The sequence below is a fragment of the Heptranchias perlo genome, unplaced genomic scaffold, assembly GCF_035084215.1.
Source record: "Heptranchias perlo isolate sHepPer1 unplaced genomic scaffold, sHepPer1.hap1 HAP1_SCAFFOLD_59, whole genome shotgun sequence".
In the NCBI taxonomy this organism is placed as follows: domain Eukaryota; kingdom Metazoa; phylum Chordata; class Chondrichthyes; order Hexanchiformes; family Hexanchidae; genus Heptranchias; species Heptranchias perlo.
In genome coordinates, this window is record NW_027139612.1 from 2363319 (window position 1) to 2387795 (window position 24477).

Genomic DNA, 24477 nt, shown 5'->3' on the forward strand with positions numbered 1-24477 from the left:
CCCCTGTAAATGCTGACACAATCTGGGGACTCCCTGAATATCTACAGTCCTTGGTACCACTTTAAATATCGACTCACTCTCACAGATCCATGTAAGTGCTGGCACAGTCTGGGGACTTCCTGAAGGTCTACAGTTCTGGGTACCCTTTTACATATTGATTCACTCTCAGAGACCCCTCTACATACTGACACAAGAACAACAACATCTTGCATTCATACAGCTCCTTTATTATCGTAAAACGTCCCATGGCGCTTTACAGGAGTGATCAGCGAACATAATTTGACACTGACCCACATAAAGAGATATTAGGACAGGGTCAAAGAGATAGGTTTTAAGAAGCGTTTTAAAGGAGGAGAGAGAAGTAGAGAGACGGAAAGTTTTAGGGATGGAATTCCAGAGCTTAGGGCCTGGGCAGCAGAAGGCACGGCCGCCAATTATGACGCGATTAAATTCGGTGATTTGCAAACGGCCAGAATTGCAGAGGGTTGTAGAGACAGAGGAGGTTACAGTGATAGGCAGTGGTGAGGGTATGAAGGGATTTGAAAACAAGGATGAGAATTTGAAAATCGTGGTGATGGGAGAAAGGGATTTGGTCCGAGTTAGGATGCGGGCCGTGGTGATGGGAGAAAGGGACTTGGTGCGAGTTAGGATGCGGGCCGTGGTGATGGGAGAAAGGGACTTGGTCCGAGTTAGGATGCGGGCCGTGGTGATGGGAGAAAGGGACTTGGTGCGAGTTAGGATGTGGGCCGTGGTGATGGGAGAAAGGGACTTGGTCCGAGTTAGGATGCGGGCCGTGTTGATGGGAGAAAGGGACTTGGTGCGAGTTAGAATGCGGGCAGCAGAGTTTTGGATGATCTCAATTTTATGGATAGTGGAAGGTAAGAAGCCGGCCATGAGACCATTGGAATAGTCCAGTCTGGAGGTAACAAAGGCAAGGATGAGGGTTTCAGCAGCAGATGAACTGAGGCAGGGGCAGAGACGGGTGATGTTAGGGAGGTGAAGTAGGTGGTCTTCCTGATGGAACGGGTATGTGTTCAGAAGCTCATCCCATGGTCAAATAGGACGCCAAGGTTGCGGACAGCCAGGGAGACGGATGGAGTCGCTGGTTTGGGAAAGGAGTTTGTGGCAGGGACCAAAGACAATGGCTTCGGTCTTCCCAATATTGAATCGCAGGAATTTTTTGAGCATTCAGTACTGGATGTCGGACAAGCAGTGTGAAAATGAGAGACAGTGGACGGGTCGAGGGAGGTGGTTGTGAAATAGAGCTGGGTGTCATCAGTGTACCTGACGTTGTGTTTTCGGATGATGTCGCCGAGGGACAGCATGTAGGTGAGAAATAGGAGGGTGGCAAGGATAGATCTTTGGGGTACTCCAGAGGTAATGATGCGGTAGAAGGAAGAGAAGCCATTGCAGGTTATGCACTGGTTAACACTGGATAGATAAGAATGGAACGAGTCGAGCGCAGTCCCAACCAGCTGGACAACGGAGGTCAGGCCTTGGAGGAGGATGGTGTGGTCAACCGTGTCAAAGGCTGCAGATAGTTCGAGAAGGATGAGGAGGGTTAGTTTACCACAGTCACATAGGATGTCATTTGTGACTTTTATAAGGGCCATTTCAGTACTGTGGCAGGAGCGGATACCTAATTGGAGGGATTCAAACAAGGAGTTGTGGGAAAGATGGGCACGGATTTGGGAGACAACACTTTCAAGGAATTTGGAGTGGAAAGGAGCTTGGAGATGGAGGCGATAGTTTGCAAGGACAGGGGTGTCAATGGTGGGTTTTTTGAGGAATGGGTAATGACGGCAGATTTGAAGGGAATGGGGACAGTACCCAAGGACAGGGAACCGTTAACAATATCAGCAAACATGAAGCCCGGGAAGGGGAGTTGGGTGGTCAGCAGTTCAGTGGTAATAGGTTCGAGGGAGCAGGAGGTTGGTCTCATGGTCAAGATGAGCTCGGAGAGGGTATGAGGGGAAATAGGAGAGAAACAAGAGAAAGATGTGAGTTCACGGCTAGGGCAGGGGGAAGCCGTAGGGGAAGTTTGGCTTGGTGGGCTCGGGGAAGGGAGGCAGCTGAACGGATGGTCTCAATCTTATTGATGAAGAATTCCATGAGCTCCTCGCACTTTTTGTTGGAGGTGAGGGTGGAGGGGGCAGGGGAGAGGGGTTCAAGGAGATGGTTTGTAGTGGTAAAGTGAAGCCGGGGGTTATCTTTACATTCCAGGATGATCCTGGAATACTGAGCAGTTTTGGCAGAGGAGAGCAGGACCCGATAGTGCTCGAAAGAAGGCCCAAAGGAAGGAAATATTAGGAGAGATGACAAAAGCTCGGAGCAAGAAATGGGTTTCATGTGAGGTCTGAAAGAAGGCGCCTTTCAAGGACTCAGGACGTCCCAAAACAGTCAATGAAGAACATTATGAAATGTAGTCGCTGTGGGAATGTAGGAAACGTGCCAGCCAATTTGCACACAGCAAGATCACACACATTTCTTTGAGCTAAATGACCAGAAAATCAGTTTCAGTAATGTTGGTTGATGGATAATTATTGGCCAGGACACCGGGGAGAACACCCTTACACTATTTTGAATATTGCCGGGGGATCTTTTACACCCACCTGAAAGGGCAGATGGGGCTCGGTTTAATGTGTCCTGCAAAAATCGGCACCTCTGACATTGCTGTGCTGCCTCAGTACTGACCCTCCGACAGTACTGCGCTCCTTCAATACTGACCCTCCGACAGTACTGTGCTCCTTCAGTACTGACCCTCCGACAGTACTGTGCTCCTTCAGTACTGACCCTCCGGCAGTACTGTGCTCCTTCAGTCGTGACCCTCCCACAGCACTGTGCTCCTTCAGTACTGACCCTCCGACAGTACTGTGCTCCTTCAGTACTGACCCTCCGACAGCACTGTGCTCCTTCAGTACTGACCCTCCGACAGTACTGTGCTCCTTCAGTCGTGACCCTCCGACAGCACTGTCCTCCTTCAGTCGTAACCCTCCGACAGCACTGTCCTCCTTCAGCCGTGACCCTTCGACAGCACTGTGCTCCCTCAGTATTGACGCTCCGACAACACTGTGCTCCCTCAGTACTGGCCATCCGACGGCACTGTGCTCCCTCAGTGGTGACCCTCCGACGGCACTGTGCTCCCTCAGTGGTGACCCTCTGACAGCACTGTGCTCCCTCAGTCGTGACCCTCCGACAGCACTGTGCTCCCTCAGTACTGGCCATCCGACGGCACTGTGCTCCCTCAGTACTGCCACTCCGACAACACAGTGCTCCCTCAGTACTGGCCATCCGACAGCACTGTGCTCCCTCAGTGGTGACCCTCCGACAGCAATGTGCTCCCTCAGTACTGACCATCCGACAGCACTGTGCTCCCTCAGTACTGGCCATCCGACAGCACTGCACTCCCTCAGTCGTGATCCTGAGACAGCACTGTGCTCCCTCAGTACTGACCCTCCTACAGTACTGCACTCCCTCAGTCGTGAACCTGCGACAGCACTGCGCTCCCTCAGTACTGACCCTCCAACAGTACTGCGCTCCCTCAGTCGTGACCCTGCGACAGGACTGTGATCCCTTAGTAGTGCCGCTCCGATAGCACTGTGCTCCCTCAGTTGTGACTCTCTGACAGTATTGTGCTCCCTCAGCAGTGATCCTCCGACAGTATTGTTCTCCATCAGTCGTGACCTTCCAACAGCACTGGACGCCTTCAGTACTGCCACTCCGGCAGCACTGTGCTCCCTCAGTAGTGACCCTCCTACGGTACTGTGCTACCTCAGTCGTGACCCTGCGACAGCACTGTGCTCCCTCAGTAGTGATGCTCCGATAGCACAGTGCTCCCTCAGTAGTGACTCTCTGACAGCACTGTGCTCCCTCAGCCGTGACCCTGCGACAGCACTGTGCTCCCTCAGTAGTGACTCTCTGAGAGCACTGTGCTCCCTCAGTAGTGACTCTCTGACAGCACTGTGCTCCCTCAGTAGTGACTCTCTGACAGCACTGTGCTCCCTCAGTAGTGACGCTCCGATAGCACTGTGCTCCCTCAGTAGTGACTCTCTGACAGCACTGCACTCCCTCAGTGGTGACTCTCTGACAGCACTGTGCTCCCTCAGTAGTGATGCTCCGATAGCACAGTGCTCCCTCAGTAGTGACCAATGTGTCCAATTTTTCTGACAATATAAAAATAGGTGGATAAGTCAGCTGGCATAAAGAGTCTGCAAAGGGATATAGACAAGTTAAGTGAGTGGGCAAGAGGTTGCAGATGGAGTATAATGTGTGGAAATGTGAGGAAGAATGGAAAAACAGAACATTTTTTAAATGATTAGAAACTATTAATTATTGGTGTTCAGAGAGACTTTGTTGTCCTTGTCCACGAAACGCAGGAAATTAACATGCAAGTACAACAAGCAATTGGAGAAGGCAAATGGTATGTTGGCATTTATTGCAAGGGGTTTGGAGTACAAGAGTATGGAAGTCTTGCTACAATTGTACAGAACATTGCTGAGACCACACCTGAAGTATTGTGGACAATATTGGTCTCCTTAACTAAGGAAGGATATACTTGCCTTGGAGGCGGTACAACGAAGTTTAACTGGATTGATTCCTGGGGTGAGAGGGTTGTCCTCTGAGGAGAGATTGAGAAGAATGGTTCCATGTTCTCTGTAATTTAAAAGAATGAGAGGTGATTTCATTGAAACGTATAACGTTCTTAAAGGGCTTGACAGGGTAAATGCAGAGAGGCTGTTTCCCCTACCTGGAGAGTCCAGAACATCATCTCGTGATAAGGGTTCGGCCATTTAGGACAGAGATGTGGAGGAATTGCTTCACTCAGAGGGTGGTGAGTTCTTGGAATTCTCTACCCCAGAGGGCTGTGGATGCTCAGTCATTGAATATATTCAAGACTGAAATCAATAGATTTTGGACTCTAATGGAATCGAGGATCGGGCGGAAATGTGGAGTTGAGGTCGAAGATCAGCCATGATCATATGAAATGGCAGAGCAGGCTCGAGGGGCCGCATGGCCTAATATTGCTCCTGTTTCTTATGTTCTTATGACCCTCTGACAGTACGGTGCTCCCTCCAACATTACTGCGCTCCCTCATTGCTTCATTGCAGTGTCAGCCTCGATTATGTGTTCAAGTCTCTGGAATGGGATATGAACCCACAATCTTCTGATTCAGATGTGAGACTGCTGCCACTGAGCCACGGTTAACACCTGAAAGGAGGAGAGGGAGATGGAGGGGTTTAGGGTGGGCAGTCTGGAACGTGGCTATGGATGAAGGAACGGCTGTCAAAGTAGGGCAAATGGACTGCGGATGCACAAGTGAGCACAGGTGGAGGAGCAGAATGATTGGGATAGGCTGTCGGTCTGGATGAGGTTGCAGAGATCGGGAGGGGTGAGGCCTGATGGCTTTGAAGTGTAAGAAAGGATACAAATAAACTACAGGATTATGAGACTGGAATCCAATGCAGGTCAGTAAGGGCTTAGGTGATTGGTGAACGATTCACCAATCAGAAAAACAAGGGTGTGGATGGAATCCGTGGCTAGGATGTGGAGATTGTGGAGCCAAAGATCGTGACTGGCCAATTTGTAACTGGAGGCAAATGTGGCTCAACTCAAACAGGATGTGGGTCTGACATCACAAAGACATTGGAAGGGTCAAGAGAGGCAGGAAATTGGACATGAATTTAGATTTGAGGATAGGATCAGATCAGCCATGATCTTATTAAATGGCGGAGCAGGCTTGAAGGGCCGATTGTCCTACTCCTGCTCCTATTTCATATGTTCTTATGTTTATCTGAAAGCTGGTCCATGTCTGCGGACAGTGTCACCAAAGGGCAGCATGTAGATGTGGAAGAGGAGGGAGCCAAGGATTGAACCTTTAGAAACATCAGAGATAAAGGTGATAGGGTTGGAAGAGAAGCTTCGCCTGGCTCTGATCAGATAGGTGAGTGGAACCAAGTGACAGTAGTCCCAGCAAAAGAGGCCATTGACCGATGAATGAGGAGGTGACGGTGGGTTTGCTGCAGATATGGAGATGGGGAGGGCTGGGCCATGGAGGGATGTAAACCCAAGGATGAGAATCTTAAATTTAATCGATAAGGAACTGGGAGACAGTGAGGGTCAGTGAGGCCGAGCAGGACCTGTGCTGGTTGGACATGGACAACAGAGTTTTGGACGAGCTCACGTTTATGGAAGGTGGGGGTTGGGTGGCCGGCCAAGAGTGCATTGGAGGAATGGAGTCTGGAGGGGACAGAGGCATTGATGAGGGTTTCAATGGACAATGGACTAAGGAAGGAATGGAGGCGGGTGAAGGAATCACGGGGCCTTTGTGATGGAGTTCACATCGGGTCATGAGCTCAGCTCGGTGATACACGGGGCCAATTTTACTGGAGCCGTTAACCAATGTAGAATAAACGAGTAAACATCTGCAGTAAAATAGCGGAGAGAGGAATGTCAATGGGACACGTTCAGAGTCCGTCCCTTAATATCACCCAGTCAATTCTGGCCTGCAATCCTCAACCTGCCCTTTAACTGTCCCCGTGTCAGAGGCTCACAATTCATATTTTAACTGGGAAACTGCAGGAACAGAGTGAAACGGGTCTGCTTGTGTCCCTGGATTCCGTCTACACTGCGGAGAATTGGTAATCTCCAGGAGTGAACATGGTCAATACAATTATATAAAAACTGTAAATGGACCCGCGCATTATTGTTGGATCAGTCCTATATTAGCACAGATTTAAACTTTATTCCTGAGAGAGGTCTGATTAAGATAATGTCCTGTGTTTTGTGATGTTCGTATTATATCCACCACATTATTTACATTGATGTCAAAGCTGCTGAAGTAATGTGTTTGTTCAATGCACTGTAACTAATAGCAATGATCAGGGGTATAACCGTGTCAGTGGAGACATATCCCCTGTATAAATCAGGGCTTGTTGGAATGGATCAGCTCAGAGTGCCTGCCGGAGTTGTGGTTTCCAGACCAACAGAAGCAGAGAAATGGGATATCCAGTAATCTATCAGATACAACTGATTTATTATCCCATTCTTGCAGCCATCGGATTTCCGGGTAAGCCATTATCACAGCTGTTAATGCTGTAAATCGATATTAACTCTGCTGCTGTACTTGGCAAAATATTTGTTCTCCCTGCTTATTTTACACAGTGGCAAAGTTCAATTCTACCGGTTGAATAATGGAATGCGTTAAGTCTCTGGTCTTTCGGTCTTGTAGGAGTTGCATTATATCCTGAATGAACTCTGTTTATCCCAAACTGGCATTGCTACTGGATTATTCGCTATGCTGAATGTATTGTTGAAAAATGGTATGTCCTTAACTTTTAAAAGTTCGGTCTTGAACGAGTTACATTATATCTGTAGTGACATTTGCATATCCAACCCTGGCATTGTTACTGGATTATTCTCTGTACTGAATGTATTGGAATCAGATGTCTGGACTAAGAGCTGATGACGGACCATCAGGAGCTGTTAACAGTTTCATGTTGTGGAACTAACCTGTCCTGAAATATGTTTTCATCAATGTGTTTTCAGTGATTGATAATGAGACAGCTCACGGTCTCAGTGTTACAAGGAGGCAGCGGAATGTCCTCCCTCCCCAATAACATGCTTCAGTTCAACTGGGATTTCAATGTATTTATTGGTGATCACTGTGATTAAATATTATTTCATTATGTGTGTATCTGACGCCGCTTCAGATGTCTGGCTATTGAACTAAGTTTGCTGCTGAATCTTTCACATCTCCCTCTCTGCTTCACTGTGGATGGATTTCTGGGCTGCAATCCCCAACCTGCCCTTCACCTGTCCTCGTGAGGAGAACGGGAGGAGAGTCTGAGAGTCTAAGGCAAGTCATGGCAGCACAGCTCGCACCCGTGATATGCTCCTCCTGCACTATGTGGGAAGTCATAGACACTACCAGTGTCCCTGGCGACCATGTGTGCAGGAAGTGTGACCAGCTGCAGCTACTGGCTAACCGTCTTTCGGAGCTGGAGCTGCGGGTGGACTCACTGTGGAGCATCCGCGATGCTGAGACAACCGTGGATAGCATGTTCAGTGAGGTGGTCACGCCACAGGTAAAGATTACGCAGGCAGAAAGGAAATGGGTGACCGCCAGGCAGAGTAAAAGGACTAGGCAGGTAGAGCAGGATTCCCCTGTGGCCATCTCCCTCTCAAACAGATATTCTGCTTTAGATACTGTTGGGGGAGATGGCTTATTTGGGGAATGCAGCAAGAGCCAGGTTCGGGGCACCACGGGTGGCTTTGCTGCACAGGAGGGGAGGAAGAAGAGTGGCAGGGCTATAGTGATAGGGGATTCAATTGTAAGGGGAACAGATAGGCGTTTCTGCTGCCGCAAACGTGACTCCAGGATGGTATGTTGCCTCCCTCGTTATAGGGTCAAGGATGTCACGGAGCGGCTGCAGGGCATTCTGGAGGGGTAGGGTGAACAGCCAGTAGTCGTGGTCCATATTGGTACCAACGACATAGGTAAAAAAAGGGATGAGGTCCTGCAAGGCGAATTTAAGGAGTTAGGAGATAAATTAAAAAGCACGACTTCAAAGGTAGTGATCTCAGGATTACTACCGGTGCCACGTGCTAGTGAGTGTAGGAACAGGAGAATAGACAGGATGAATGCGTGGCTGCAGGAATGGTGTAGGAGGGAGGGATTTAGATTTCTGGGACATTGGGACCGGTTCTGGGGAAGGTGGGACCTGTACGAGCCGGACGGGTTACACCCGAGCAGGACCGGGACCAATGTCCTCGCGGGGGTGTTTGCTAGTGCTGTTGGGGAAGGTTTTAACTAGAGTGGCAGGGGGATGGGAACCTGAGAGGGGAGTCAGAAGGGAATAAAGTTGAGAGCAGCAAGAGAGGGGAAGACCCAGAGGAAATCTACAATACAAATAGTGCCAACAGTTGTTCAAGAACAAGTGAAAGGGAAAAGCGTAGAGCAGCAGAAAGAAAGTGTACTTTAGGCACTTTCGGTACTTTAGGCACGACAGAAAAAATAAAAACTAGAAGGCGTAAGGCGATTAACCCAGCATCAAAGCTGTGGCAGGGGGTTGGGAACCTGAACAGGGAGACAGAGGAAAGCGTGTCAGGAAGGGACAGAAGGTATGGAGTAAAAGGTAAAGTGTTAAAAAATGAAAAAGCAGGAACGAAGTGTCACAAAACATATTTGAAAGTTCTTTATCTGAATGCACGTAGCATTCTTAACAAAATGGACGAGTTAACGACACAAATAACTACGTATGGGTATGATCCTGTGGCCATTACAGAAACATGGCTGCAGATTGACAACGACTGGGAATTAAATATGCCAGGGTATTTAACAATCAGGAAGGACAGGCAGGAAGGAAGGAGAGGTGGGGTGGCTATGTTAATAAAGGAAGGAATCACTGTAATACAGAGAAATGATATTGAGACAAAGGATCAGGATAATGAAAAAGTTTGGCTGGAGATAAGGAATAATAAGGGGAAAAAACACTTGTGGGCGTAGTATATAGGCCTCCTAATAGTTGCAACTCTGCTGGAAGAAATAATAATCAGGAAATAGTCGGGGCATGTATTAAGGGAACAGCTATAATTATGGGGGATTTTAGATATCATATTAACTGGACAAATCAAATTGGGCAGGGCAGCCTTGAGGAAGAGTTTATTGAGTGTATTTGGGATGGATTTCTTGAGCAGTATGTAACTGATCCTACAAGGGGGCAAGCAACCTTGGACCTGGTCCTGTGCAATGAGCCAGGATTAATTAATAATGTCCTAGTTAAGGATCCCCTTGGAATGAGTGACCATAACATGGTTACATTCCATATCCAATTAGAGGGTGAGAAGGTTGGTTCTCAAACAAGCGTACTGAGCTTGAATAAAGGAGACTATGATGGTATGAGAGCGGAATTGATTAAAGTGGACTGGGAAAATAGATTAAAGGGTACGACGGTACATGAGCAGTGGTGTTCATTCAAGGAGTTATTTTACAACATTCAAAAAATATATATTCCACTGAGGAAAAATGGATGTAAAAGAAATGACAGCCATCCGTGGCTAAGTAAAGAAATTAAGGACAGTATCCGACTAAAAACAAGGACAAAAAGGCAGCCAAACTTAGTGGGAGGATAGAAGATTGGGAAGTCTTCAACAGACATCAAAAAGTAACAAAAGGATTGATTAAGAAAGGGAAGATAGATTATGAAAATAAATTAGCAAAAAATATAAAAACAGATAGCAAGAGTTTCTATAGTTATATAAAAAGTAAAAGGGTGGCTAAGGCAAACATAGGTCCCTTAGAGGATGAGACCAGGAAATTAATGGTGGGACACATGGAAATGGCAAAAATGCTGAACAAATATTTTGTTTCAGTCTTTACGGTAGAGGACACTAAGAATATCCCAACACTGGACAAACAGGGGCCTCGAGGGGGGGAGGAGCTAAATACGATTAAAATCACTCAGAAATTGGTATTCAGTAAAATAATGGGACTCAAGGCGGATAAATCCCCTGGACCTGATGGGTTACATCCGAGGGTCTTGAGGGAAGTGGCAGTAGGGATTGTGGATGCTTTGGTAATAATTTTCCAAAATTCTCTGGACTCAGCAAAGGTCCTGGCAGATTGGAAAACTGCTAATGTAACACCCTTATTTAAAAAGGGTAGTAGGCAGAAGGCTGGAAATTATAGACCAGTTAGCCTAACATCTGTGGTGGGTAAAATTTTGGAATCTATTATTAAGGAGACAGTAGCGGAAAATTTGGACAAACATAATTTAATAGGACAAAGTCAGCATGGCTTTACGAAGGGGAAGTCATGTCTGACAAATTTGCTTCAGTTCTTTGACGACATAACGTACAGGGTGGATAAAGGGTAACCAGTGGACGTAGTGTATTTAGACTTCCAGAAGGCATTCGACAAGGTGCCACATAAAAGATTATTGCTCAAGATAAAGAATCACTGGATTGGGTTAACATTCTGGCATGGGTGGAGGATTGGTTATCCAACAGGAAGCAGAGAGTTGGGATAAATGGTTCATTCTCGGACTGGCAACCAGTAGCCAGTGGTGTTCCGCAGGGGTCGGTGCAGGGTCCCCAATTCTTTACAATCTATATTAACGATTTGGAGGAGGAGACCGAGTGTAACGTATCAAAGTTTGCAGATGCTACAAAGATGGGAGGGAAAGTGGAGAGTGAGGAGGGCATAAAAAGCCTACAGGGGGATATAGACAGGCTGGGTGAGTGGGCGGAGATTTTGCAGATGTAATACAACATTGGAAAATGTGAGGTTATGCGCTTTGGCAGGAAAAATCAGAGAGCAAGTTGTTATCTTAAAGGCGGGAAGCTGGAAAGTACTGCAGCACAAAGGGATCTGGGGGTCCTAATGCAAGAAAATCAAAACGTTGGTATGCAGGTGCAGCAGGTGATCAAGAAGGCCAACGGAATATTGGCTTTTATTGCTCGGGGATAGAATATAAAAACAGGGAGGTATTGCTGCAGTTATATAAGGTATTGGTGAGACCGCAACTGTAATACTGCATACAGTTTTGGTGTCCATACTTAAGAAAATACATACTTGCTCTCGAGGCAGCACAAAGAAGGTTCACTCGGTTAATCCCGGGGATGAGGGGGCGGACATATGAGGAGAGGTTGAGTAGATTGGGACTCTACTCATTGGAGTTCAGAAGAATGAGAGGCGATCTTATTGAAACATATAAGATTGTGAAGGGGCTTGATCGGGTGGATGCGGTAAGGATGTTCCCAAGGATGGGTGAAACTGGAACTAGGGGGCATAATCTTAGAATAAGGGGCTGCTCTTTCAAAACTGAGATGAGGAGAATCTTCTTCACTCAGAGGGTAGTGGGTCTGTGGAATTTGCTGCCCCAGGAAGCTGTGGAAGCTGCATCATTAAATAAATTTAAAACAGAAATCGACAGTTTCCTAGAAGTAAAGGGATTTAGGGGTTACGGGGAGCGGGCAGGAAATTGGACATTAATTTAGATTTGAGATTAGGATCAGATCAGCCATGATCTTATTGAATGGTGGAGCAGGCTCGAGGGGCCGACTGGCCTACTCCTGCTCTTATTTCTTATGTTCTTATGTTCTTATGGTTACACTGACTGTCACTGGATTTCACTCTAAAATTAAATGTTTTAAAGTTATGTTGTATCAGTTTGGACTGCATCTGATGGAATCAGGAAACCTTCTATATATCTGTAGATTATATCTATTATGTTGGGGTTTTGTTAATTGAACAATCCCGCCATCCATCACTTTACTTTATAATGACAAGGGAAGGAATCGCAATGATTTTGCGATCTGTCTGGAAGAGGCATTCGATTCTGTTCATTGAATGATTTGTCGATGATGTGAAGAGCGTCGGTGAACATGTGGAGAATTGAATAAACTATTCCACAGAGGCTTCACTATTTAACGAACTGACACTGAGAATAGGATCAGTGGAACACGGGGCTGGTGACCGAATGCAGGGACAGGATTATAGGATTAATTCGGTTATGAAAACGGACTTGAGAAAGCGAGTAGAGTGAGTGATAGAGAGGGCGACTGAGAGGGAAAGCGAGAGGCTGGCGTGTGAATAATTCATCAGAATGAACTGCTGAAACTTCCATTACAATTGAACATAGAAAATGTGATTTGAAGGTGTTATTATGATGTGGTCAGATTGGGTGAGTTTTTATTGTGGGACTCGCTCCTCGTGTTTATATCCCTCTCAGGTCCGCAGTCTGTTTTTATGGATGTTCCTTGTTTTCCAACATGACACTAAACATAATTAAAATTCAAAATTAGATTCAGTAATTTATTGATCGTGAAGAATTATTAGGATATTGCATTTGTGAAGCTCGACTGAAATCAATTATCAAAGAAGTTGATTAATTAATAATTTTAATTTTAATTTTGATTGAATGCACAAAGTAAATTTATTGAGCACATTTTATAACCAACACAGATTTCCTGACACCAATAACAACAGAAATGAATTGTTGAATGTAATAGTTGGATTGTGTTAATGGGACCGAGAGATTAGATTTCCTCTAACACTCTGCTGCTTTCTCTCCCTGTGAATCCCAGCCTCTCCTCCCACTGCATTGAATCCTCTGTCTCCTCATTTGTTGCTTCAGTTTATCCACTTTCTCAAATCATCTGCTCCTGACTCCCCTCCAGCTCCTACATGTTCTTCTCCTTGTCTCCCTCCCAATCCCACTCACTGGCTCGGTCTCCAGCTGCCTTTCCCGTTTAGTGCGAGCCACGGTCGGCTCACTTAATCCAGAGCAACAAACCAGTTGCACTTCCCCCTGTCCTCTCACCTTCCCGACCCTTCACTCTTTTTCCCGTCAGTCTGGAGCCCAAATCCGGCTTTAATCCGCTGGATTCCCGGTGTGTAAAAGCCCTTCTCCCTTCCCCACCGGCACTGCGCCCTCACTCAGCCCTTCCAGTGGATCCGGTGCTCACTCTATTCACTTTCTGTATCCATCTCCCAATTAATTATTGATCGTTTTGTTTAAAAACATCTCTCTGCCCGAAAGCGCTGCCCAGGTCAATCAATCACTTTCCACCCTTCGATGCAGCAACAAAGCTGGAAATTTCACCTCAGACCCTCTCAAACTGCTGCATTGGTTCCAGGTCTGATCAGTAATTTATCTGCTTCCTTTTCTCTCCCTTACAGTTAACTTGGTGGCGATTGTGATCCTGTCCCGAGGAAAGTGCGGTCTCTCCAAATGCATCAGTCGCTACCTGGTGGGAATGGCAGTGGCCGATCTCCTGGTCGTTATCATTAGTGTGATATTGAATTGGATTGGTATGATTTATTTCTTAGATTCATTCCTGCTCATTACTCCCGTGTGTAGTTTTATTGCCTCCATGAGTGGTGCAGCCACGGATGTTTCTATTTGGTTCACAGTCGCTTTCACCTTTGATCGATTTGTGGCCATTTGTTGTGAGAAAATGAAAATTAAATATTGCACCGAGAGAACGGCGGCTGTGGTTCTGGGAACAGTGAGTGTGCTGGGCTGTTTAGAGAGTGTCCCCTGGTACTTTGCATTTGAACCTGGAGGTATAATTGATAACGTTCCCTGGTTTTATGAGACTAAACTGAGCTTCCGTACTTCCCCCGCATGGACCGCATTTGAAATGTTTCACATTATTTTAACCCCTTGTGTCCCGCTCTGTCTGATTTTGATGCTCAATGTTCTCACGGTCAGGCGTATTTTAGTGTCCAGTCGAGTCCGCAGGGGACTCCGGGTTCGCAGCAATGGAGAGAATCAGAGTGATCCAGAGATGGAAAACCGAAAGAAATCCATCATTTTACTCTTCAGCATATCGGGCAGTTTTATACTGTTGTGGCTGACACAGATTGTAATTATCATTCATCTGCGAATTGCAGCCATTCGATATTTTTACTCCTACACGGACCCCAATTATATCACACAACAGACAGCAGGAATGCTGCGGCTTCTCAGTTCCTGCACAAACACGTGTATTTATGTCCTGACTCAGACTAAATTCAGAGAGGAGCTGAAGAACGCGGTGAAATACCCAATCAATCTAATTGTTAAATTCGTGAAATCATACAAAGAGCTGAAGGGTGTCAAGCACTAGAACTAAATCCCATTTCATTCTCCATCCCCTACACTTCCCGGGGGACGGAAAGTACATTTTATATTCGCAGCACAGAGCCCTGAAATGATCTGATACATGCTTCTAATTTAATATTTTATTGATAATCTGAACCAATGAGGCAGGATTTACTCTGCAGAAGACACATGCATTTTTTCTCCAAATGACGGCACTAAAGAGCTCAGCTGGACTTCAATCAAATGACTGTCCAATAAAATTTGCAAAGCTGGGAATAAAAGTAACTGCTGTGGGCCTGATCAGAATGGGTGCACTGCACATAACTGAAGAGGTAGAGAAAGAGGGAGAGAGAGGGTGAGAGAAGGAGGAAGAGAGAGAGAGAAGAGAGAGAGAGGGAGAGAGAGATAATGAAAGAGGGAGAGAGAGACAAAAAGAAGCACAGAGAAGGAGAGAAAAAGGTGGAGAGAGGGAGACAGAGTGACAGAGAGAGACACACGGAGGCAGAGAATGAGAGAGAGTTATGGTGATATCGACAGTGAGAGAGAGACAGACAGGGAGAGACAGAAAGAGAGAGAGAATGAGAGGAACTGAGAGAAAGAGAGTAAGAGTGGGACAGAGACAGTGAGAAAGACAGATAGAGAGAGACAGAGAGAAACAGCGAGAGAGAGAGAGACAGAGAGGAGGGGACAGAGAGACAAAGAGAGAGCGGCAGTGAGAGACAGAGGGAGGAGGGGGCAGAGAGAGAGAGAGAAGACTGAGTAATATGATGGTTTAAAAAGCGCAGAAAATTTATACAAATTCACACAAAATGGAGAGGGTGTGTGAGAGAGATAGAAAAAAGGGGTGGAGGCGGAGTTACACTGAGAAGGAGAGATTTTGTAAGACAGGAGATAAAAATAAAGAGAGAAAGAAAGAGTGAAAGTAAGTGTATGTGTATATATAATGATATATATATTATATATGTATTATATATGGATATGTTCTCTCTCATTATATATATAAGCTTTCTTTCACTGTCAAAGAATTACAAAGTGATGGAAGTAGAAGTGGAAACAACAAGATAGAAAAACACACAGAAAATAAATAGAGACAAACAATATAAACACTGAACAGGCACAAAGAAAGACGGACAAATATATACAGTGACAGGAGGGTAGAGACAGAACGCAGAAAGCATTAAATAACCAAACAAAATGTGTAATCAGCCTGGAGTGTGTGAGAGTGCTGACCAGCAGAACAGCAACAGATGAAGCAGGCCAGACAGTTCATGTTCTTTCTGGGGTAACACTCTTATAGATTTAATTTTGACTCCTCTAAAGATGATGCCTGGAGGCTGAACAATAAAGTCACTCAGCCTTGTGTACCTGACCCTGATCATTACTTATTGCAGGAGTTTCCCAGCTGCTCTGTGTCGTAAACATTCATCTGATAAACGAAAGCCTGAGATTAAATCGGCTTTAGCATGTCTGAAGGAAAAGGACGATTAAAAGGTGGAAGGACTGTTAGAAGGATTGTTAATGGCACGTTGTAAAAGATCACACAGCAGAGAATAGATCACCATGGCAAAAAGAACGACTCCAGAAGGGGAAGAGATCATTTGAACACCTGCCAACTTAACTTGGTTACCTTGTGGACACTGAGAGAAAACAAGTGAAGTGTCAATCAATCGTGGGTTGTATTTGTAGAACTATTGTTGATAACCCACTGTCCCAGACTTGCGATTCTGTGTTAGAAGTGTCTGTAACAGCTGGGCAGAAGTTGAGTGGGTAGAGACACAGATCCACCACGATTGCTCCAACCTCACCTTTCGCTTCCTGGCAGCATCACCTCAACAGAAATCTTCCTAACTGCTCGCTAACTCCCAGCTTGATGACTCGATGCTGGTTTACAGATTGTCTGTGAAGCCGATGACCTAGCTACAAGAGAAAGTCACGCTGCACTACAATGGTATCCATGAAAATACCTTGAATCTTCCTGACAAGCTTGAGCCAACAATCAGTACATAACTTTCGTTATGGACTTGGTCTAAGGCAGATATTTGATTTCCAAACGGTTTTGCAGTTTGGTAATTCAGAATGTGTTGTTTTATTGTGGTTGAAGCAATTCTAAATCGGGCATAAACCCAAGATGTTATTTAAATTCTAATCTCAATTTTTCTAGTGTATTAATAATAATAAATGATTGTTTTCTTTTTAACGCCATGGTTTGTGCCTGAAGTTTCTTTAGGAAAACGGGCCCATTACGTTAAAACTAAAATTAAACCTTGTGGAGATAAAAAGTCATGGCCCCATATTAAAGTGTAAAATCACTTTGCACCTTTTTTCTCCTCCATCTGTACCATGTGTAACTTTCCCAGTGAGCTGCTGGATTCTGTAATAAGTCACAATGTACTCTTACCCCTTCTGCTGTCTTACTAAACTGGATAGGATCCCGCAGCAATCTCCTGCTCTGTTACTGTTGCAAATAATGTTATTGTTTCAGATTGAAGAAAAATATGAATAATGGAGAAATAAACAAAATCCCAGATCACAACTACATTCAGATCGAGTCCAATTTTACTCTGATTTATTTAATCAAAGCTAGAATTGCATTCTTCACATCAAATGGCTCTTTCGACCTTTCCTCCGAATCTCTGTTCATTCCTTCTCCTGAAGCATTACGTTCAAATAAACAAATGTAAATCCATTTTTTTTGCAGAAGTTCACATTTTGGTCTTTGATTCCCTCTCTGCACCGCTGTCTTTTTGTTAAACACCAGATAATGCCATTCTCACTCAGTTTGTATCTTTAACTATAGTTCAACAGGGATTTAACGGGAACAGCAAATGAATCCTCTCCGTGACTCTGACGATAACAACCTTGCCCCTCAGTAAGATGTATGCCTTGCTGGCTGCCATTTTGTTTCAGTTTTATGACGTTGAGGTTGTTTTGTTCATAGTTTCATATTTTTATAGTAGGTACGGCACAGGAGGAGGCCATTCAGCCCACTGTGCCTGTGCCAGCTCTTTGAAAGGGCGATCCAATTAGTCCCTTTATTAATCCACACGTGTCCAAGTGACTATTAATTTTGTCCCTGATTATTGTTTCTAAAAGCTTCCCCACCACCGAGGTTAAACTGACTGGCCTGCAGTTGACGGGTTTATCCTGACACCCTTTTTTGAACAAGGGTGTAACATTTGCAGTTCTCCAGTCCTCTGGCACCATCTCCATATCTAAGGATGATTCGAAGATTATGGCCATTAACTCAGCAATTTTCATCCTTACTTCCCTCAGAAACCTAGGATGCATCGCATCTGGACCGGGTGACTTACCTACTTTAAGCATAGCCAGCCTTTCTGTTACCTCTTCTTCATCAATTTTTAGCCAATCCAGTATCTCAACTATGTCCCCTTTTACTGTGATTTTGGCAGCAACTTCTTCTTTCGTAACGACAGATGCAAAGTCCTCATTTAGTACCTCAGCCATGCCCTCTGCCGAGATCTCCTTATTGGTCCCGAATCGGCCACACCCCTCCTCTTATTTCCCTTTTACTATTATATGCCTGTAGAAGACTTTTGGATTCCCTTTTTGTGAGCTGTCAGTCTATTCTCAAATTCTCTCTTTGCCCCTTTCATTTCCCGTTTCACTTCTCCTCTGATCTTTCTATATTCAGCCTTGTTCTCACTTGTATTATCAACCCAACATCTGTCATACGCCCCCTTTCTCTGCTTCATCTTACTCTCTATCTCTTTCATCATCCAGGGAGATCTGGCTTTGTTTACCATGGATTTCCTAGTGAATGTACCCAGACTGTACCTGAACCATCTCCTCTTTAAAGGCCGCCCATTCTTTGATTACAGTTTTGCCAATCTTTGTTTCCAATTTACCTGGGCCAGATCCGATCTCAACCTACTGATTTTGTTTTTTATTCGTTCACGGGATGTGGGCGTCGCTGGCGAGGCCAGCATTTATTCCCCATCCCTAATTGCCCTCGAGAAGGTGGGGGTGAGCCGCCTTCTTGAACCGCTGCAGTCCGTGTGGTGACGGTTCTCCCGTAGTGCTGTTAGGAAGGGAGTTCCAGGACTTTGACCCAGCGACAATGAAGGAACGGCGATATATTTCCAATTCTGGATGGTGTGTGACTTGGAGGGGAACGTGCACTCCTGTAATTAAATGTTTTTACTCTAGATTGTTCCTTGTCCTTCTCCATATCTAATCTAAACCTCTTGATACTATGATCACTGTTACCTAAATGTTCCCCCACTGAATATTGCTCCAACTGACCCACCTCATTCCCCAGAACAGCAGAACGGGAAGTCTCAGTAATCAGGAATGATGCTGAGAAGAGGCCGAGCCTGCAGAAAAATCACTGCGTGCTCAGTTCCTCCGCTGGGCAAGCAGATACAGGAAGTCCCGTCCAGCTGGACCATACCCTGCCCCCACCTGTCCCAGATTGAGAAGTACCTGAGGAGGAACCCCTTTGACGACAAAGCCTTCAGACAATAAGGAACGTTCTGGGGGTCCTTCAGGGAAAGGAAAGACTGGACCGGATCGGGCATTTCCGCAAACGTTCTGCCAAATGGTCGATGCCATTTGGCAGAACGTCTCGTCGCCGGAACTGACCAACCGGCGCCAGGATGTGACCTGGATGTTGGTGAGACAGGCCATTCCAGTGCAATCCTTGCAACGTGCACGGAATCTCAGCGCCACCGCGAGCTGCCCTCGAGGCTGCAGTATGGCGAGACTGTCATCCGCCTCCTGATGGACTGTCCCTTCACGCGGAAGGTGTGGAGAGAGTTGTTTTCTGTCCTGGTGCATCCCCAACAGTTTGATAACAGTTTGGCTCTCTGGGGAAAGGAAACCGTGTAAGGCCATCCCACGTGGTATTGGTCACCGTGCATTATGAGATATGTACTTTGTTTGAATGGTAATATTGGGATCATATTGTGTACGATCTGTATTGCTGTGAATTGCATTGCTTTGAAATTGTGATATTTAATTTGAACTCTGTGGATTCTTAAATTTTATGAAATAAGGTGTATTTTGTAATTTAAAAAATGTGCAAAAACCTTCAAACCAGTAAGAAATCAAACCTACAATCTTCTGGCCTTGAGTCAGACACGTTACCCATTGATCCACTGGCCCAGGTTGTGCAGAGTAAGTAACAGCTCACACTCCCACAGCGCTGCGGTATGAGCAGGTACCGAGTCAGTTCAAAACAATACAAAATAGATCCCACACACTATGATCCCAGTATTTTAATTGAAAGCAAAGTACATATCTTATATTACATTCTGTACAGTACAAGGTGGGGCGGCCTCAGTAATTATCTTATATTATATTCTGCACAATACAAGGTGGGGTGGGCTCAGTACATATCTTATATTACATTCTGTACAGTGCAAGGTGGGGTGGACTCAGTAATTATCTTATATTACATTCCGTACAATACAATGCGGGGTGGACTCAGTACATATCTTATATTACATTCTGTATAATACAAGGTGGGGTGGGCTCAGTACATATCTTATATTACATTCTGTACTATACAAGATGGGGTGGACCTCAGTACATGTCTTATATTACATTCTGTATAATACAAGGTGGGGTGGACTCAATACATGCCTAATATTACTTTCTGTATAATACAAGGTGGGGTGGACTCAAAACATATCTTATATTACATTCTGTGCAATACAAGGTGGGGTGGCCTTGAAGGTCAGCAAGTCCGGCATAAAAGGACTTGCTGATCCTCAGTATGTCAGTCTGTGAAGAAGTCACCGAGCCCTCTTCCTCCTTCAGGCTGCTGATTGCAGAAGTCTCTCTGAGCAGCTTCTGGAAGAAGAAGTGCGAGCACTTCTAGTCCTGCTCCACAGACTCTGGACAAGAAGACGCTGCTTAAGGCCCGTTTAACTCGACTCGTCACAATGTGAGATCACAGGGTGAGGCCCCTTTAACTGGACGGGTCACACCTTGAGATCAGAGGGTGAGGCCACTTTTACTGGAAAGGTCATATCATGAGATACAGTCTATATTGTATTGTATTGCTTCGAAATTGTCAAATTTTGTTTTAACTCTGTGTATTCTTAAATTTTATGTCATAATGTATGTTATGTAATTTTAAAAAAATAGCAGAAACCTTCTAGTCATACGCGAAGCGAACTCTACAATGGGCTTATTTATGAACAGACATGTTATCCATTATTGCACTGGCCGACGTTACAGATAGTAAGTAACAGCGCAGCGCTATGAGCAGGTACCGAGTCAGTATCGGTCATGCCCACACGACTCCACGAGTCCGGGAGTGTCAAAAGGTGCGCAGTGAACAATCACCAAAGAGTAGCAGTTTTGCTGCTTCCCTTCGATCGCTCAGCTGGTAGAGCGGAGGACTGTAATACAGCAACAGATCAAAGTCATCCTTAGGTTGCTGGTTCGAAGGAACAAACGTGCTTATGAAGTAATTAACTCAAGGCCGTTCTCTTAACATTACAGGCGGCCGACAGCTTAACATATTGGTACGTTAAACTTTCTGTGTCTTCCCGAACACGGCTGTTTTGATCAAGCATTTGCCTCTGCTCACCAGCAGTGAGTGACTTTGAGTAACAACACTTCAAACCGCTTTCAGGCAAAACATTCTTCCATCAGTCAGTCAGTCAGTCAGACAGACAGGGCTCTCGCTGCTCCCTCAAGCTCGGGGCCGCTGTGCCTTTCCTGTGACCTCGTCTAACTTCCGCAGGCTCGGGCTTTTCTCAGCATCATTCACGATTACTGCGGCTTCCCGTTCTGCTGTTGCTCACTTGCTGATGTTCGATACCACCGATTGGAGCAAAGTATTGATTACATTCAGGGAGGGGGCCAACCCAAGGCAAGATTTCTCTGCTGGTCGTGGAGCCACTTGGAGGCGAGTGCGAAGCAGCTACTGTGAAGGGCAATTTACAAGAAACAACCTCAAATATGGAATAAAGTGGTGCAGTAGCAACATGGATACAGTATTGGCTAAGGGACTGGAAACGTAGATTAGTGGTGAACAGTTGTCTTTCGGACTGCAAGGAGGTGTACAGTGGTATTCCCCAGGAGTCGGTGCTGGGACCACTGCTTTTCTTGATATATATTAATGATTTGGACTTGGGTGTACAGGTCGCAATTTCAAAATTTGCAGATGACACAAAACTTGGAAGCTCAGTAAACAGTGAGGAGGATAGCGATAGACTTCAAGAGGATATAGACAGGCTGGTGGCATGGGCGGACACGTGGCAGATGAAAATTAACGCAGAAAAATGCAAAGTGATGCATTTCGGCAGGAATAACAGGAGAGGCAATATAAACTAAAGGGCACAACTCTAAAAGGGGTACAGGAAAATAGAGATCTGGTTGTATATGTGAACAAATCGTTGAAGGTGACAGGGCAGGTTGAGAAAGCGGTTAAAAAGCATACGGGATCCTGGGCTTTATAGGTAGAGTACAAAAGCATGGAAGTCATGATGAACCTTTATAAAACACGGTTCAGCCATATCTGGAGTATTGTGTTCAGTTCTGTGCACCGCACTTTAGGAATGACGTGAAGGCCTTAGACAGGGTGCAGAAGATACTTACTCGAATGATTCCAGGGATGAAGAATTTTATTTACGTGGATAGACTGGAGAAGCTGGGGTTGTTCTCCTTGGAACAGAGAGGGTTGCGAGGAGATTTGATAGAGATTTTCAAAACCACGAAGGGTTTAGACAGAATATACAGAGAGAAACAGTTCCCATTGGCAGAAGGGTCAAGGACCAGAGGGCATAGATTTAAGGCGTTTGGCAAAAGAACCAAAGATGACATGAGGAAAACGTTTTTTTACACAGCGAGTGGTTACAATCTGGAATGCACTGCCCGAGGGGCTGATTCAATCATGGAAAGGAAATACAAATGCAGGGCGACGGGGATGGGGCGGGGGAGTGTGACTAGCTGGATTGCTCTTTCATAGAGCCGGCACGGTCTCGATAGGCCAAATGGCCTCATTCCGTGCTGTAACCTTTCTATGATACTGATAGAGTGCTCGCTGAGCATGTGAGAGATGGGAGGATATATTCTTGCATTCTCCACTCACCTTTTTACTTTGGTCAATTGTCCAGCAACAAAAGTGGCGTCAGTTTTCAGCGAGCCCATGGTCCATGTACTTCTTAAGCTTCACTGCGTGCTACGGTACAGAGAGGTCAAGGGGCAGCAAATCTTTTGGAGTTCTGCAGGAAGCAAAAATTCTTGATTTTGGTCTTGAGCAAAGATGGAAAAAAAAGCTTAAAAATGCCTTCTCTGAGGATTGAACTCAGGACCTTCAGATTATGAGACTGACGCGCTGCCTGCTGCGCTAAGAAGGCATGTAATGGACAAATTTCCAGGCAGCTCTATGAAGTAGCACAGTTTGCAAGGTGTAAAATCATAAACTCATCGGCAGTTTTTAAAAACTCTCCATCCAGGTGGAAATCGAACCAACAATCTTCTGAATTCTGGTCAGACACTTTCTCCATTGCTCCACTGGCCCAGGGTGTGGAGAGTAAGTCGGAGCTCACACTCTCACAGCGCTGCGGTATGAGCAGGTACCGAGTCAGTCTCGGTCATGCCCACGCGATTCCACGAGTCAGGGAGTGTCAAATGGCGTACGGTGAACAATCACCAAAGAGAGGGACCTTTGCTGCTTCCCTTCGATAGCTCAGTTGGTAGTGCAGAAAACTTGTAGAGATTAAAACTTGAAAGCAAAATCATTCTTAAATCGCTGGTTTAATTCCGGCTCAAAATAGTGGTTTTGCAGTAAACGGTATTGAGCTCAAGGCCGCTTTCTTTACTTTACAGACTGCTCACTGCTTAAAATGTTGGCGCTTTTCCTTTCTCAAACCTGAAAGCTTTCCGTGTCTGTCTGAACACGGCTGATTTGCTCGAGCATTTGCCTCTGCTCACCAGCAGGGAGCGCCTTTGAGCAACAACACGTCAAACCGCACGAACTTTCAGGCAAAAAAAGACTTCTTTCAGTCAGTCGGACAGGTCTCTCGCTGCTCAGAGGAGTGCCTTTGTGCATCAATTCTTTGTATTTTCAAAATACACTTTATTTCATAAAATTTAAGGATACATACAGTTCAGTGTAAAAGTCGCAATTTCAATTCAAAACAATACAAAACAGATCGCACACACTATGATCCCATTATTTCAATAGAAAACACAATACATATCATATAATACATTCTGTATAATAAAAGGTGGGATGGCTTCACACAGTAGCCTTTTCCCATAGAGCCCTTGCATAGGCTGCACCGCGCCTCAGTGCGTCCTGCAGCACATTCTCCTGGACCTTGGAGTGTGCCAGTCGGCAACACGGTCGTGGTCAGCTCCTTCAGCTGGAAGAACAGCAGGTTTTGGGCGGACCAAAGAGCCTCCTTCACCGAGTTGATGGTCTTCCAGCAGCAGTTGATATCTGTCTCGGTGTGCCTTCTGGGAAACTGCCCGTAGAGCACAGCGTCCTGTGTTACCGAGGTGTTGGAGATGAACTGGGACAGATAGCAACGCATCTCTCTCCACATATTCTGCGTGAAGGTCCAGTCCACCAGAAGACGGACAACGGTCTCGTCCCCATTGCAGCCTTGAAGGCAGCTCGAGGTGGTGCTGAGATTCCGTGTGTGTTGGAAGGACCGCACTGGGAAGGTCCTTCTCACCACCATCCAGGCCACATCCTGGTGCCTGTTGGTCAGTTGCAGCGACGAGATGTTCTGCCAAATGGCATCGACCGTCTGGTCGGGGAACTGCCCGAGTGGATCCACCCTCTCCTTTTCCTGCAGGACCCCCAGAACGTTCCTCCTCGACCACTGTCTGACGGCCTTGTGGTTGAAGTGGTTCCTCCTCAGGAACTTCTCCACCTGGAACAGGTGGGGAGTGGAGGGGGGGA

The 24477-nt window shown here is 45.8% G+C and overlaps 1 non-coding gene across 1 annotated transcript; it reads right to left on the reverse strand.

The window, feature by feature from the left end:
- Positions 1–22848: 22848 nt before the first annotated feature.
- trnam-cau (transfer RNA methionine (anticodon CAU)) lies at positions 22849–22921 on the reverse strand. The gene has a single exon. It is a non-coding gene; the product is annotated as a tRNA-Met (tRNA).
- Positions 22922–24477: the final 1556 nt, after the last annotated feature.